This window comes from Abramis brama (assembly GCF_963993115.1).
Source record: "Abramis brama genome assembly, chromosome: 4".
NCBI lineage: Eukaryota > Metazoa > Chordata > Actinopteri > Cypriniformes > Leuciscidae > Abramis > Abramis brama.
The window spans coordinates 8,599,231-8,609,598 of record NC_139966.1 but is presented as its reverse complement, the minus strand read 5'-3'; positions in this window follow the sequence as shown (position 1 = coordinate 8,609,598).

The following is a 10,368-nucleotide window of genomic DNA, read 5'->3' as shown; positions in this document are numbered from 1 at the left end:
ATTAGAAATAATTGAGGTTGAGTGATCAAAATTAAATGATCATATCCTTAAAATGCTTACTAATGAATGCAGCAACAGTTAGGTAGATACAAAAAACATATTCTATGAAACTGGGCAACTCTGATGCCAGAAAACCATTATGCCATGCGGTAACACCAGTGACGTAATGTAACACCAGTGATGCAAAGTGAAACCAATGACAAAACATAAGATTATTTCAAAAACATTTTTTATACATTTATTAGTAATATTTTACATTACAAATAATTGCATATTTCATAAAATGTGTAAATTTAATATGAACAATAAAATAAAGGTTATTGGTCAGATTAAGACCGAAAGATGAAGCCTTTTGACTAAAATGTGTCTTTCATAACACAACATTGTCATACAAACAAAACATGTCCACTAGAACATTAGAAACACTAACATTGAACGCAAAACTAAAACTGTTTTCCCAACAGCACTGATACGAACATTTTGTATGCAGTAAAACATGTTCATGAAATATTTCCTATACTAACTGTTCTTCACTTTTACCTGAGATATGTTTGTCTTTGCCATGTTATTGTGTCGCATCCGTCTGTTATCATTTCCGAGCCAGTCTCCATTGAAGCCACTGATGGCTTCTTCACTAGTAGCCAGTTCACATCTGACACTTTCATACATTCAGGTGCTCCTCCAAGTACTTCCAGATACTGTGGTCAATCTGAACCAATCTTTTGTTCACTGGCAGCGGCTCTGGCATCAGACAAACAATCTGGTCATCTCCATAACAGTTGATATCATCTCTTGGGCTTGGCCAGTAGAACTTGTTTACTCCATTCCTGTGCATGCACTTAACTTTCACATTATGTTCTTCGACATCCAGTATAACGGCAGGGTATGGTTGTTCGTCATAGTTCACGATGCACCACTGTCCACTGTGGTGAGACTCGATGACATCTGGACGAAGTGGAGCTGAGGTATCCGGGTTGATGACACCTGGTTGATGTGGAGGTGAGAGATCACGGCCATTAGCCAACACTGTCGGGAGGGTGACTTCTTGGAGTCCATAACATGGACATTCCACAGATGTACCCCAGACATCATCTGTGCCTTTCTTTCCACCTCTTCCTCGTTGACATAATACAACTGTATTTGACTGCCAGAGTTCCTCAACTCCTGATAGAAAGACATTGCATCCGTTATGTCTCTCCCATGGCGGACCAAGAGGTCGGCTGACCTCTTTAATGAACCCCCCACTCCATCCGGGGCACCCTTTCCGTGACTGGCCTCGAAAAAGTTCCATATAGTCCCCTGGAAGCCCTTGTTGTAAGGTTCCGTGCAAACCATGTAAAAGTTGCCCTTCTGTTTATATTGTGTGGCTGGACCATCACTGAAGAAGTGAAGGTGTTGCACGGCAGGGTACAGGTGTTTTATCATGTCCAGGATGGGGGCCAGGTAAGCCCATATGGCTGCTGGATCATGCCTTCTGCTGGGTGAGATGGTGCAGAAGGAGATGGGGGGGCTCCTCCCCCACATAGAGGACACCAGTGTAGAGCGTCACTTGCTTGTGTGACCCCCCAAAGTGAACTGACTGGATCTCTGAAGCGTACTTGCAAGTGAAGTTCTCACTAAAGTCTATATGGATCAGGCAATCATTGGTCAGGTTTTCCCTCAGGGTCCAGTAGATGCTGTACTGCCATCTGATGTTGAACAGATGTCTCCTGAATTTAAAGAGCCTATTTTGGAATTGGGTCACCAGCTCTTCCTCTGTTATGGTTATATCCTTCTTCACAGTGATTAAGCTACTTTTCTCTTGTTCTTCATTTGCTCTGGTGTGCTCTATCTTCTCCAGACACCACTGGGTGAGCGTCACCTCTTTGTTGGATTGCTGTCTGGCCGGTGGTACAGTGGAGTATTCACATTTTTGGCATTCACCATAAGCACATGTCTTTGAATTGTTACAGACTGTGCTATCTGCCATCTCCTTCAGATTGCTGGACAGTGAAAGACCAAGTTTGTGAATTTTTTCCACCATAAACTGTAGGTTCTCATGGGTATTGCACTGGCAAGTTTCTCGGTCTCTCTCCTTCGGTGTCACCACCCAAAATGGTCTCTCCCTACAGAAGAAGGCATATGAAATGTTTTGCCCATGCTCAGCAACAAATTTCCTGTGAAGGTTTTTCTGGGAATCACAAAGGAGCCTTCTCTGTTTCTTAATTTTTCTTAGTGTGATTGTGTTTTTCTTGCCAGGGGTTTGCCTGCTGACATCATCTCTTAGGTAGAACTGTCTTACAGCTCTCTTGTTTATTTCGGCCAAGCTTGTTTGTCGAACTCTGTTTTGTGGCTTCCAGGCTTTGTATGAAAAACCAATCATCTGCTCGCACAACTTTTTGAATTTGTATTTCTTTATCAGCTTTCCTGTCAGTATATTTACAACACTGTCTTTCCTGCTCTCAATCTCTCTCTGTGTTTTGCCTGTCTGACCCGCCATTTCCTTTGCTCCTGTCTTTTTTCCCTTTCTGTGAGATCCTTCACTCTCTTTCTTTTTTGATTCTCCAAATCTTTTAAGTAAGTCTGGTGTTTCTGTTTAAGGTAGGCTGCTCTGCGGTCTGGGTCAGCATCCCTGCGCTGCCTGTAGAGTCTTTGCTTTTCAGCAGCACTTAATTTCGCCATATCTGTCAAAAGGAAAGCAATATTATGTGTTTACAATATTAAAACAGCAATGAAATGCTAACAAGTCTTTATTAATATAATTGTTGAGGCTTTTATGAAACCTTATGTTGAGAAAAAAGTTAGTGGTGTTATTGATTGTCACTGGTGTTACCAGCAGCAACAGTAACACCAGTGACAAATCTGCAGACAAAATGGCATATCTAAAATGGCGGCCACAGTAGCTCAAACCACACTTCTTAAATTGTAAATAAATCACTTAATCATGCAATTTGAAAAATTATATTAATAAAATTTCCTTTCCCCTTACTATAAACTGTAGAACACCAGTGACACATCTTAAGTCCTCGCATGAAATTATCAAATTATTTATCAAATTGCTAAAAGATGAAGAGAGAGTGCACACTCACCATGCGCCTACAATGAACCTTTGACCCAGGAAGAAGTTGGCAAGGATGTTGATTTTTTTCAAAGTGGTGGTTTTTATAAATTTTAACACCAGTGACATGAAATTGAGGGACAGGTATTCCCTGTAAATTATTTATAATATTTAGTTGGTATTTTAGTTTTTTAAGTAGTCCACTAAATAACTATACTACTTCCCTTTGTATTATGACATTTAAAGGGGGAGAAAAATATATATTTTTTAACTCAAAATATGTCACTAAACCACGACTCCTGACCCGAGGGACAAGCCAATTTCATGGTACTGACCGTGTTCTACAATATATATAAAAAATGGTTTGCAATACTGTATAACTGTCTTACATATGTTTCATTAACAATAAAACACTTCAATTAAAACAAAACACATATATTTTGTGTCATTATCTGACACTTTTAAGTGTTTTTCCTGGTGGTTGAGGCCGGGACAGGAAAGCCACCATTTTCGTAGAATGACCCAATTATGATTCCAATTACAGAGCATTTGTGATATTCATAATTATGAATAAAGTCAATGAATAAATTATTTTTGATCTTCATACTACAAAAGAATGAAAAGAACTAAATACTTAAATATTTTAATTTCATATTTTTATTTAAATATTTAATATAATTATTTATAAACATTTTAAACTAATAAAACATTTGTATATAAAAATTACATTTGTGATCAGAAAGAAATCGTACTTTTGGCCGTAATTGATTAACGTATATTAATGTATATTTCCACCTTATTTCATCTCAGTTTATAAGGGCAAATATAATCACAGACTTTGAAAAGTGTCAGTTTATTCTCTCTATTGTGTGATCTGATGCGCCGCATTGAGAGCTGTGATACCAGATCAATTCAAGTGAATACATTGTAGTTAAACGAATTCATAATCACAAAACTGAAATTACAGTACACATTTAGAACTGAAACAAATGTAGGCTTCTATTATTGCATCAAATTTAAGCAAAGTAGGCTAAACGTTAACATTGTGTGTCCAGTTTTTCTATAAAGGCTATACATCTCAATAGGTTTTGCGTCTATATAATAGGTATTATAGTTTGCTTTGTGTTATTTTAATTTGTCAGTAGATTTATTAACTGAAACATAAGTAAAAATAAATTAAACTAAATGATCGTTAAATTAAAACATTGATCAGGACTTGCTAACCGATGTTAGTCGGCATCATTTGTGTTTTAGCTTTGCATGAGCCTTTAAGCTCATGCTCATGTGAGCGTTAAGACGATAGTTCTGTGGTCAACACTTCAACTCGCGGAGCTTCAAGCGTTCTGAATTCAAAACTCAGCTCTATAAACTAATTTCAGAATTTTGTCTTAAGTTTAATATTTCTCGAAAACAAAGAATCCAACTTTTGAAATGTGCATTTTTTAATTCTAAACACTTTTCGGAGCTTTGTTATTCATTGTCTGTCATTTTTATTAATGCGCGTTTAGACGATAACATTGTAGACCCTATAGCTATACATGCTGTTAACCGATGTTGGCCGTCAGCGTTTATGTTTTACCGTTCTTGATGCTTAAACAGGTAACAATTTATTAAGCATTTTGTTTAATTATTAATGGACATTACAGCATAAATTTGCTACATTCCAGTAGAGCCGCTGCACAGTTGACAAAACCCGAAGGTGCTGATGAAGGCAGATTATCATCCAATCACACCAGAAAATGATGATGAAGCTCGTCTTTAATCTGCTAAATTATTGTTTTGTGAATCATTCACGAAATTGTGATACCCGGCAATAGCAACGAAAGAAAAACAGATCCATACATTGAACAAATCAGAAGGTCCATGTATCATCCGATCATTCAATTATTGCATTTAATCTGGCAAACCAAAAACGCAATAACGAATCAATATTTTGTTTTTCTGTATGAGCCAAATATGAAAACTGATGTTTGTTTCATTGCTTTCAGCTCGAAACGGGAAATATAAAAAACAAGGAAACCAAAATGAAATAATGGATCAAATTGTCTTTATTTTTTCTTTATTTGTTTTCCCATTTCCCATGGTGCCAACAATTCTGTTTTGCGCATGCACAGTGGATAATCTCCAACCGTGTGGAACAGGTAACAAGCCTACGAAGCAGTGTCACTCAGTGGTGCTATATTATGGATCCATCGTTTGTGCTTTTCAGCGCCGCCAAAAGAGTGACGCTGAGAGAGGAGGACATGACGGTGGAAAAGATTTCTAAAAGATTTCAGGTATGGCAATCGAATGTTGCTTATTATTCTCACACAGTTTATCTTCCACAGATACGTAATGTTAGCTAGCTAACTAAAGTTAATGAATGCTAGTTTGCTAGCAGTATGTTTTGAATGTGTGACATTGGGTGAACTGTTAAGTAACTGTGACAGCTAACTTAGTTGGAAGCCGCATAGGTGTTAGTTAGTGGTGATGTTGAAGTATTGTGTTGTACAGAGAGGCGTTTCTATTATTTTTCCAACCCGTAATCGTGTCAATTAGGATAGGCTCAATGACATATAAGTTAAGTTAGGTGTTTCTGTATCACCTGTAACTTTCTGTATTCTGTAACTTAAAGGGTAACTAAACCCCTGGTCAGACTCCACCCACTGGCAATATTTGAAAAATGCTGGAAAAGTGGGCGGAGCCCAGCGGAAGGGGGCGTGCACATGAGACCCGTCTCTCTGTAGGCAAGGGTGTGGTCAGCTGGTGCCCTCTGACATCACAGGGCACCACAACTTCCAATAGGAAAATTCAACTGCAGTAACCACCGTTCAGCCTGAAGAGGGCAGCACTCAGACGTTTTTACACCATATATTGTAGAATTAAAACACTTTATACCCAAATGTCAAAAAAATTACTTGAATCAATGAACAGCATTAATAAAGCCCCAGTCTTACAGAACATTAACTAAAAAAAAGTTGTTTTAGGGTTTAGTTACCCTTTAAGGCAATACAGTTCAATAGCACCACAAGCTCCATCCCCTAAAATGATCATACAGTTGATGGAATGCCTCTCTAAAACAGTTTCAACAAAAATGTATAACTTTATGTCATTATAACTTATGCATTATAATAACTTACTGTACATGCTTTTTTTGCTGGACTGTTGTATTGGATTACATTAATTTTAGCTTACGTTAGGTGAACCTAATAAACTAGCAACCAATAGTAGTACTGGATTTATGCACCTAACAATAGTGGATACGGTTATTGAATTCCATTACCAGGATTTTGCCTAAATCTTACTTCTTTTTAGGTAACCAGCCAGAGCCTGTACCCCACTGACGATACCAATGTGGCAGTTTTCCCTGGAGCAGAGGGCCACTTCAGTTCATTCGACCTCAGGGACAGGGCCCATTACGAAGTACACGGGGCCGGGGCTGTGCTGGATGCAGGTGTTAACGTTGCTGCGGGGCCACTACCTACTCCTTCCACGAGCAGCCAGTTTCGCTTCTCCAGGTTGGCTAGCTCAGCAAGCCCCTCAGTGCCACCCAGGGCTCAATCCCTGAAATACTTTACAAGGTAAGGCACATTTTTTTTCAATTTCCATGCCCTTGTCAATAGAATATAAATATAAATGTTCTCTTGTATGTTCAAAATTTTGAATGAACCTAAATTTAGTTGTTCTGAATTCCAGGACTGTTAGTCTGGGAGAGGTACTGTCACATGCCTGTCCTGTCTTGTGCTGCACATGGGTGTTTTGCTGTTTTGTGCCATGTGCTCTCCTGTCTATTGTCTAGCCCCTCCCATCTTGTTATCTGATTATTGGTTAATTTGTCCCACCTGTCTTTCTCGTTACCCTCCTTTGTTTGTTCCCCTATTTAGCCTCCCTGTGTTTGTAGTCCTGGGCTGGTTCGTTCTGTCATGGAATAGTTGAACGGAGACGAGGATTCAAATCCAGAGGAAATTTATTAGACACTGGCAGACAAGATACAAAAACTCTGGTAGCAAGCAGGAAGGAAGGAAGGAAACACCAGGAACAGGTAACTTGGACAACGAACCAGCACAGGACTACACAGGACTGTTGTTCCCCTATTTAGCCTCCCTGTGTTTGTAGTCCTGTGCTGGTTCGTTGTCCAAGTTACCTGTTCCTGGTGTTTCCTTCCTTCCTTCCTGCTTGCTACCAGAGTTTTTGTATCTTGTCTGCCAGTGTCTAATAAATTTCCTCTGGATTTGAATCCTCGTCTCCGTTCAACTATTCCATGACAGAACGAACCAGCCCAGGACTACAAACACAGGGAGGCTAAATAGGGGAACAAACAAAGGAGGGTAACGAGAAAGACAGGTGGGACAAATTAACCAATAATCAGATAACAAGATGGGAGGGGCTAGACAATAGACAGGAGAGCACATGGCACAAAACAGCAAAACACCCATGTGCAGCACAAGACAGGACAGGCATGTGACAGTATTGAAGTGTGCATATTAGCTGCCTGGTTGTTTTTAAATTAATTATAGGATTAGACTTGTTAGACTAATGTTTTAAATACAGCTAAATGTTGTTTCTAGAGCAGCACATTCATGTTTACAACAGCAAAGTCACTTAATATCTGACACCACAATACTGAGTGACATTTAGAAATCAGTCTGTATCAGTCCCTCCCTCCTCTCTGCTGTTATTCACTGGCTGCAGGTAATGTTACCAGGTAGAACTAAGCGGCTGGTTTGTCTCAGCCAGCAGCTGAGTTTTTAAGACTACAGACAGCTTTCTATTTCTTAACGTTTGGCTAATTGGCAAGCTAGCGTTAGCTGTGCTTGTAAATAACACACAGGATGAGAGACTGGGGACAGAGATAATTAATCCTTTCTACATGTTTACCTTACACACAGGTGTACTGAAAAAAGTATTTTTACTCACGAAGGTTTTATTGCACATAAGGAGCGTAGCTTTCGGCAAATTGAGTAGTTTGGAGCAAACTTAACTTCCCCGTCTCCACAGCGATGAAGCGGCGTCTGCGTCTCTGCAGGGCGCTGTGTGCGCGACAGAATGGAGGCGGAAGCTGCAGCCTGATAATAAACAGTCCCGGGCCCGTTTAATACCGAGTTTCGGTGCCATCATTAGAAACACTGATAGCAGTATCCGATAAGCTGGGACCTTATTGACTTTAGAGAAAGTTTGGGTCCTTTCAGAAACGGGTCTCGATCACCATTCCCTAATAAAAACTATACTGAGTAACAAAAGAACGATGGTCTACAGATCATTAGTTGACAGTGTATGGTTTAATTTTTCTAACATTATATTCAATGGACAAATTCTTCAGTGTGGGTGCATTAAAGTCTGAAATTAAGTAAAATGTTCTTGCAGAAACCTACCGTCCACTGGGTGTCTGGGTGTAACGTTGGGTGTAACGTTAACATTAGGCCTATCTGGTGGCTGAGGTGATGAATTAGATGAACCACCCGATGCTGCACAAAAAGATATGCAATGTGAACTTAGTGAACGTCACATGGTTGGTAAATTTGATTAAAGTTAATACATTTGCCGATATTATAAGTTAGGTAGTTAACGTCATTAAAATGTGTCTGTTAACGTTTGCTAACGTAAAATCACTTTATGTGGTTGCACTGGGTGTTGGGGTCGATCTTAAAGGAAGTTACAGTAAGTTAGAAACTCACTTCTTTCGAGCTGGTCAGCCACATCGCGCAATAGGTCCGCCAACGGCCTCCCACTTGAAGCCATTTTGTCTCTCCAGCTGGAGATCCCACATGCATAAAATGCTGGAGACACACGGGATCCGCTGATGGATGTCACCAATCAATCAGTAGATCCGACTGCGCAGTGCATGATGGACCTGTCCAAAGCAAAGCATCAGGGTCACAACAAACTGTAAAACTAGGCAATGTTGATCAAATATGAATCAAGATTATGTTGCTGGATTGTCTATTTCTCGACTTAAATCTTTTCAGAAATATATTTGAGTGTACTGTTACCTCTAAAATGGGAAAGTTCCTGACCCGACCGCCATGTTACCGCAGCATTCATAGGTAGCCTGATAGATGGATCGTTTGCTTCTGTCTGGTTAGCGATGCGGCCTCCAGCTAACCAATCCTTCTTCAGACTGATGTTGGCACCCCCCACACAATTAGCATACAGGTGCAGGGAAAAATAAATGTAGAAATGTGGAAATACAGAAATAAATAAATGTAGAAATGTGGAAATACAGAAATAAATAAATGTAGAAATAAATAAATGTAGAAATATATAAATATATAAATAAATAAATAAATAAATGTAGAAATACATAAATATATAAATACATAAATAAATACATATAGAAATGCATAAATAAATAAATAAATGCAAAAATACAGAAATAGCCATTATATTACCAAAATGTATTTATTTTCACTATTATTTATGCATTTATTTATTTATTTTTCCTTTTGTCATTTTTAGTCCTTCATAACAGGCTCTTCCGTGGAGATTTGCAAAGCTGGACTTACTTTGTTTACACAATTTATGTGTCTCTGATTATTCTTTCTGTACAAAAGCAAAATAAATATTTTTTCTCCATAAAACGACCCTGTGAATAATATCGAATATGGATACAATGACAGTAAAATGATTTATTAATGGTAACAAAATAGGCAGTTGACATTTTTATAGTGACACTTATATACGCATATAAAGTAAAACTTGGTATATGGTATATGGTAAATACTATCAGGGTACACTTACACCCTCTAATGTTGTGGTAGTAACTGCATAATGGTGTCCATGGACACAGGTGTCCAGCAATCTGTAACAAGGCTCCTCACAATCCAGTGCACATGAAATTAGGAACAAGTCTTTGTTACATCAATGAGGCAGATCAAGGCCTCTGTGAAGGGAGCATAGTTGTAACTGATAGCACTGTCAAAAATAACTGAAAGGTCGGGGTAATAATGTGCACAGTGCTGCTCTGCTCTCACTTTATCTGCCTCAGACAGAAAGGGTTCACTTCCGAATGAAGATACTCTGGTGAGGGAGGATCCCATGTCCCTGTCATACATGTCAGCTGCAACTGTGGCATCTGGTAGAAGATCGGTTGTGATTTCTCTTGGTGTTCCAGTCCCTGCTAGGTGATTTGGTATCCCTCTCTCTTTAACAACACAAGAAATGTTAGTTGTGATGTTCAATGATAAAACACTTAAACTGAATAACTTGTAAGGGAAATGTGACATACCTGGAATCCTGTGAGCATTCCATGATTGCACAAATCTGTTTATGCCAATCTGGCACATCCGGCTGGTCAGATTAGATGTGCAGAACCTTGTCAGACTGTCCTCCATATCTATTGCTTCCTGATCTTG